General features: G+C 35.3%; 1 long non-coding RNA gene across 2 annotated transcripts; it reads left to right on the forward strand.

Moving 5' to 3' along the window:
* The first annotated feature begins 385 nt into the window (after positions 1-385).
* On the forward strand, positions 386-7,555 carry LOC146469552 (uncharacterized). Of its 2 annotated transcripts, none has more exons than XR_014867204.1 (3): positions 386-486; positions 5,960-6,192; positions 7,286-7,555. It is a non-coding gene; the product is annotated as an uncharacterized LOC146469552 (long non-coding RNA). The 2 variants fall into 2 exon arrangements; XR_014867203.1 differs by lacking the exon at positions 386-486 and adding an exon at positions 2,375-2,509.

The following is a 7,555-nucleotide window of genomic DNA, read 5'->3' on the forward strand; positions in this document are numbered from 1 at the left end:
CTGATGATCTCTAACAGATTTCTCCAAGGGTATGGTTCAATAACTGTCGTGGAATAAGGAACTGTTTCCTAAAACTTAAAAGGTTTCAGCTAAAACATCCGAACAGATCGGGCCCGATCTGCATCATCTTCCAAACCTATGCCTGAAAGGCCACAAAACGATTTGAGAAAACAGGAGACAACACTTTAAGTATTTTAAGTAGATACATACTTCCATAGCCGGCTAATTAAATGAATCCAAGCACCCATTTTCGGTAAAATCCTCTTTCGGTTTCGCAGACTCCCCACTAGTCCTACGTGCCCATAGAGAAAATCAATTATTAACAACGTTACGGGTGGTCCTGTTTATTAGCTTGAAATAAGCTATTAAGAGACCATGGGGGAGTTCTAAGTTTGTTAACCCAAAAAACAACTGCTGTCTTGAAGCTTCGTGATCAAAGGCTTAGCTTTGACCAGTACAAAGTATTCTCCCTCGGCGTTTAAAAAGGTAAACTCAGTCTAAATGATTTCACGGTAGTTCAGTTCGATGCTATTGTCCTAAGCGTATCATATTTATCACTTTCTCTTATTGAAAAGTAAATTGACAACATATGAGAGTCCTTTAAGGCATTACTTAAACGTTTCTCATTTCAGCTGAAAGTCAAACAGCTTGAAAGAGAAGAGTCGAAGGGAAAAAAAAAGAAAGTTCGGCGAGGTAGCTATTATTAATAACTTAATGAAACATGCATACTGCCTCTGTAAATTGCAAATTTAAAAAAATGGAGAGGGCGAGCTCAAAAAACTGGTCCACAAGGTTAATTTCGTATTCATTTTAATTACGATACTATATCTGAAAATTTATTTACAAACTTTAAATATCGTTGAACTGGGCGGAGTCTTGACTATTCGATCGTTTTTTTGATCCTCTATTTAAAGCAAATGTTTGCCGTATCGGTTGAAAAAACGGTTATTGAATCTTAAGTATTTATTAAAACTTGCTCAGTACCACTTTCAACCGCTGAAAGTTGATTCGGCCATAAATACTGACTATACAAATATTTGCCTGCAAAAACATCGCAAAAAAACAAACTTGGCTCATTGCTACGCTCTTTAGGTATTGACAAACACGGACGCAATTTTAGAATTTTTTTTTTTTTTTACAATTGTCCAAATATTTGTTGTAAAGCAAAAAATAGAATGGACATTTTCTTTATCTGAAAGGATTATTTAATGTGATATTTCTATGATTAACATCTTCTAGACGTTTTAACAATATTTTTAGTTTGTAGCAAACATCACATTACATTAGTTGTAAACGATTCATCTTGTTTACATTTGAAGGCATAGCCTTAATAATTCATATCCGAAATTTAAAAAAATGGAAGCACTACAATAAATCTCCTTTTAAAGGTTGTTCGCTTGTTTGTTGGTTTTCTTCTCATCATAAATAAAAAAATTTGGATATTTTTAATTAGTACTATACATTTCTAACTTGACGCTTCCCCTAAGAAAATGCAGATTTTATCGTTGCTTTTTCATGATCAAAAGCAACTTTAATTAGAAAAATTAGAAGACAGAACTGAACCTTCTTGCGTCAAACGGTACATTCAAGAAATTATTCATTGTCGTAGATGTTTCTGGCGAAAATCATGGGTATCACTCTTCGCGTTGTCTGTTCACCGGATCGATCACAACAATCCACACTCGCATGTGTTTATTGGTTAAGCATTTGATTTTCTCGCCGTTATTTTTCTTCATACGCAGGGTACAATTATCATGTCTGCCCATCAGTTGATTTCCGGATTCAAACAACACGTTACGAACCAATATGCGATAATGCGTTCCGCTCAGGCAGATATTTGAATGCTCAAAGGTAACAGGTGTAGAACAATAACAAGACAGGAAAGCAGCGAATACAATTAGCTTGACTTTTTTTTCTTTTTTCTTTCTGTTTTAAATTCAAAATTGTTCGCTTTAGTTCATCTAAAGGCCTTGAAAAAGAACCTAAAATCGAACAGATTTTTAGGTTACTATGAAACTAAACTTGCAGCATATTTGAAGTTGTTTTTCACTAACGGCCTTTATAAATACTTTAGAAGTTCTTTGAGCCAAGCAAAGCATCTCGATCCTACCAGAGACAATACACAACGACAGGTTGCCTCAGTTTAGAAAATTTATTACTTAAAGAAGCACCCCCATGGTGACACGGAATTGATCGTGCATTATATTTTAAAGTGATCTACCACAAAAGAAAAACATCAATTCGGCCTGCTCTTTGTGTGATACTCAAATTGTCGTAGTCCTCAAAACAATGACCAGTAAAATAACTGATAATTATTACCCTGGTTCTTTTATCTACAAGAATTTATTATAGTTTTGTTGTCGGTTTTTTTCAACCGCGATGTTATGTTCAACGCGCGCGAATGCTATCCCATTGGCTTCTGTAACATACATATGTTGTACTCAAACATTTTCATTACAGTTCACATTGAGCCGAAAAAGGAATATCACCGGTGCTCCATCAAGCCAAGGTTCGTTTGAAAAATTCATTCATTTTCTTCAGAATATTTAGTGGTATTTAAGATAAAATTACGAGGAGTTTAGGGGTTTTCGATAATTAAGTTGTAAAACTATTCTTTGCAAAGAAAATGTTTTTAAAATAATACACCTGGTAATCTTTCCTCAAACACTTCTCGCAAAATGCATTGCGTATATTCAAAACGTTTTTCCTTTTTTGCCTTGTTTTTTTTTTTTTTGGTAATTTTGCTTAAGACCTAGTAAGTTTAACACACAGCTTATATACTTTGAAATTTTTAGTTCAGATATTTTGGTCTACTCTTTATGTTTTTGTATTCTTTGCGACATAACACCTTGTCAACTTTCGCCGAAACATTTCTTATAAATTTCTCATTAGTTGCTATGTTTATACGACTATTTCTCCCTTTAAAACAATATTAGAATATTACTAATCCCTAACTAATTTCAAGTTTTCATTTTTGTTCGTTTTGTTTTCTTCACTTTCTTCATTTTTGGATAATAGGCTAAATCTTCGTTACGTTTCTCGCGTTGAATCGGAACATTTATACGACCTTTCTTCCTTTAAAAGCGACAGATCCGCGGAATACTTCAAAAAAGATGAATCATTTGAAGGTTCTCTACGACTTACTTCTAATCTTCACGTTCCTTGTCTGCATGGGAAAGAAAAACTGCATCAGAAATTTCTGATATCATCATGGACAGAATAATTACGAAATAAAAGACAAAACTAATGTAAGTTACAGGAAAAGCAGCAAATTAAAGGAAACTTGTCAGACAATGATGGATTTTAACACTTCCTCTTCCTTAAGCGGATGTAATAGTTTCTCCGTTTGAGGAAATATAACTCAGAGTTCACAATCAACAGTTTTCTTCCTGTTATGCTCGCTACTATAATTACTAATTCATAAATTTTAATCACACGTTCCAAATTAAGCCCTGGAAAATTCAGATTAAAAACCAGTCAAAATTTCTATACTTCACATTTTGTATTCAGAATCGTAAGTTGAAAACGGATTTCTTTTCATTCGAAAAGTTGTTTCTAAAAACCCTTGTAGTATCCATATGTCGTTTTCATGTAGGGATGAGTGAACGAACATCTGTTTGCCTTATTTTTGAGGATGACGTAGCCAAAGAACTCTTGACAAGAGATCCATAGCTTACACGTAAAATTCAACGTAGCATTTAGGGATAGGTGAAGCACAAAATTTCATTCTTCGTCCTCACTACAACTGCCATTGTGAGATATCAATAATTCATCGAATCACAAACGGAGAACATTTCAAACGTGCGGGAGCGCACGTGAGAGAAATCGTTGTTTTAAATTAATTGCATTTTTATATCAAGTTTTAAATTCTAATCCACCCAAGTGAAAGATAAAAATTAGAGTTTTAATTTTGAATTTAGAGCCTTCGAGATGAAAATTGTTTAAAACGATGTCCTCCTTGAGTTCACAAGCTAAATCACATTCCCCGATTTTGTAATGTTCGAGTCTTCTTACGACAAAACTTTCAAAGCCGCCTAATTTTGAAACCGCGAGGAATTTTTTGTCTTCAGTAATTTTGGTTTCATTAATATCTTTTTTTTTTTACATAAAATCTGCTAATAACTAAGAAATAAACCTAGAGACTACGTTGATATTTTGGCTATAGAATTCCTTTAACATGGTTACTAGCAATAAAAGAAAATAAAGCGAAAACACGCACACACAAATGTTTCAGTAACAGATCGGCTGCTGTTGGTTACTTTTAATAATGCGCTCAATACTGGAAATACAAAAGTCTTCATTTTCTAGATTCGGAGCAAAATTATGGAATATCATTCTGAACTATCCCTGAAAAACCCTATTTTACAATAACTGTCAAAATTCCAGAGCAATGATTGGCTCGTAGCTTAATTGTTCATAAAGTACAGACAATAAAAATGACGTCAAATGTAACGCGCGCGTTTTCTCAAATAGAAAATAAAGACAATTCCGCTCGTACTTTTTCCAAGTTAATGTAAAAACAAATCGACGACACTTTTCTATGGTCTATACTCTTATAGACCATAAAATAACGCCATAAAAACTGCGGCTCGAGGTTCCACTTGAGTTTAATTGTGATCAATTTATGGCGTCATCTTATAGTCAGTATAAGAGTGTAGACCTTGGTAAACTGCAATCGATTTGTTACAAGTACAGCAATTTTAAAAACCAAATACACAAGTTGCTTATACACATTCTAAGAACAAAAACGAACTTCTAGATCTTCAAAAATTCGATTACTTTAAATTATTATGGCTTGTAGACTACAAAATATAGACCCAATGAACCTTTCGAATCTTCGCTTTCGTTTTCCTGGTCTTTTCTGAACGTCAGCACTAACTTAATTTGATCAGTCACGAATTAATATTTACTTATCATTTAATTTAAATTCATCAAATTTTATTTGCATCCTTCAGTTCTTAAATTTTCATCAACATGGTTCTTCCGAGTTTTCTTCCCGGCATTCCCGCTATTTGCGGGTAGTAGTAAATTACTTTCCCATAAATAACAATAAAGTTGAAGGTTAAAGTTAACTTAAATTAACATTTCAATTATTTTTGCCTCACACAACTGAGCACAGAAGGCTGACGTAGTACCCATATCTGCTGAAATGTAAACAGAAACGAGTAGGAATACGCACTAGAAAAAAAGGCTTTACAAATTTCATTCCCGGAAGCAGAATTCCGCTTTTAAACGTTCTTATATTCTCCGTCCAAAAAAAAAAGGAGTGAGCTGGACTCGTTATACCCTTACTGGGTTTCTTGATCCGCCAACGAAATTTTGTCTTAACATCAGATTTACTCATAATATTCGCTTAAGACGACACTTACAACAAGTACATCCATGCGTCATAGCTTTCTTGTCATTTTTTTGTTCAGAGATTTATTCTTATGGAATGCTTCTACAACTTTACAAGCAGTTTACTGAACTCTCAGCCACCTTTCAGCCGCTGTATCAGTCATTATCAGTAGCTAATAAATCTTCCCAGACTAGGCATGAGTGGGGGCCTGTCTGAAAAGAAACAAACAAACTTTAAGCTCTGAGGTGAGGAAGGATGATGCTGGTATTTTGAGTCGGCAAATTGACTGCCACTGTAAAGTGTTGTATCCCTTCATAATCTTGCTCCAGAAAGACGTTAACGTATCTTTAAAACTACATTCAGTCCCAGCACTTACACAACCTTGGGAACTCGAAATGCAATCTCTTCGTTCCTAGACGTAATACTGAAACAGGCCAATGAAGTTTTCAATACCACGATTCTGCTCTCTGGAACAGCTTGCCTTTAAACGTAGTAAGACGCAGCCCGTTTTATAAAACGCCTTTAACTTCTACCGCATTTAATGATAATAAATTCTAAAACAATATCTGCAGTTTTAACATAACTTTCTGTGATGGCCGAGTGTTTTCTTCGTTTTTTCAGATGAACAAACTTTTGCTGCTTTGCATTCTGGCCTGTCTTCTCCTCTTGGCCTCTTCTTCGCCTATCGCCGAGAACAAGATAGTTGATCGCGAACGCCGTTCCCCCTGTGGAGCTGGGGGATGCAGTCTTCAGAAGACCGTACGCTTCGGCAGCAACAAATTTGTAGGCAACAGATGGGGTGGAAGATCTGGTGGTAGGAAGAACTTCTTTAGCCGCTCTGATTCCGCCAAAAGGTAAAGACCCTTAGAACAAATTTACCCTTTAACGACGCCAACGAAAACGGAACTTATAAATTATATTTCGCGTTTTCTGAATAAATTAGCGACAATTTCTACTCATTTAGTTTGTGTAATGTGGACAAAATATCCAGAAGCTTACGCCATAGGGGCGGCTTTAACGTTCAGAAAGAGAAAGGAAATGTGTTCTCGACAAAAATGATCAGCGTTTCAATTGTTTTTGTGTGCACGCGCCAAAACCCATCGAAATGCATGCCGGCGTTTTTAATCTGTTTTTAAACATCATCTTTTATTGTCATGGTAATATAATTGGCGGTTGGCGAAATGTTCCACCCTACTGACAAATACATTTAACAATAGCCCATTTTACAGTTGTGTGCTTAGTGTCCTGGCCTTGGATTGGAAGCGAGGCTGGGGGTGACCTTGTCTTGATACAAACCTCACTGCTTTTCATATGTAGATCATGCTGTTCTTCCGCTAACTTGTTTGAATTTACATATGAAAAACAGTGAGGTTTGTATCAAACAAGGGCACTCCAGCCTCGCTTCCAATCCAAGGCCAGATCACTAAGCACACAACTGTAAAATGGAGAGTGTGTGTTGGATATGAGATGATAGATAGATTTCTCATATCCAACAAGCGTGAGTGGAATAATTGTTTTATTAGAAAATAATTAAGAAATATTGCTAGATCTTGCTCATTTTCGCTTTGCAAGAACAACCAGAAGTCAATTTAATGGTCGCTTTTTCTCGGGCATGGCATAGTGGCCCATATGCCATGGTCGCTAAGCCAATCAAATCCCTGGAAATGCATTATACAGTGATCCAGTTTTTAATCATTAGCTATAGAGTTTATGCAAAGATGACGGACATTTCAAACATTTGCCTGCATTAACTATTCAAATTAGCCCTACTAGCCTCGTTCAAGATAAAATATTCTTTGATTTTTGAATTCAAGAACGAGGTTAATGAGGCTAATTTGAATTCAAACAAAAGAATATTAAAATGTCAGCCATTCCTGCATAGGGCCTATGAACTTCTACCCTCGATCATTACTTGAGTTCTCACAAATTTTTCCTTTCATATTTCAGGTTGTATAAATTTTCAGATGACATTGATCAGCAGAACGATTGGCAAACAGCGGAAGACAATTAAAAGAAGAAATTTACAGTTATCAATTTCCCTTGGTAATCACTGTGTCGTTATGTTTGAACACTCAGGAAAAGAGCGAAAGAATTTATGATTGCTCCTAGCCTAACAGTTTTAGTGCACATTATACTTTCAAGGGTCATTTCATGTGGTAGTGGTGTTTGTTATAAGAGACAAAACTGAATCTAGTAATAAAAAATGTGTTGAATATA

This window comes from Pavona decussata, unplaced genomic scaffold (genome assembly GCF_977016875.1).
Source record: "Pavona decussata unplaced genomic scaffold, jaPavDecu1.1 SCAFFOLD_122, whole genome shotgun sequence".
NCBI lineage: Eukaryota > Metazoa > Cnidaria > Anthozoa > Scleractinia > Agariciidae > Pavona > Pavona decussata.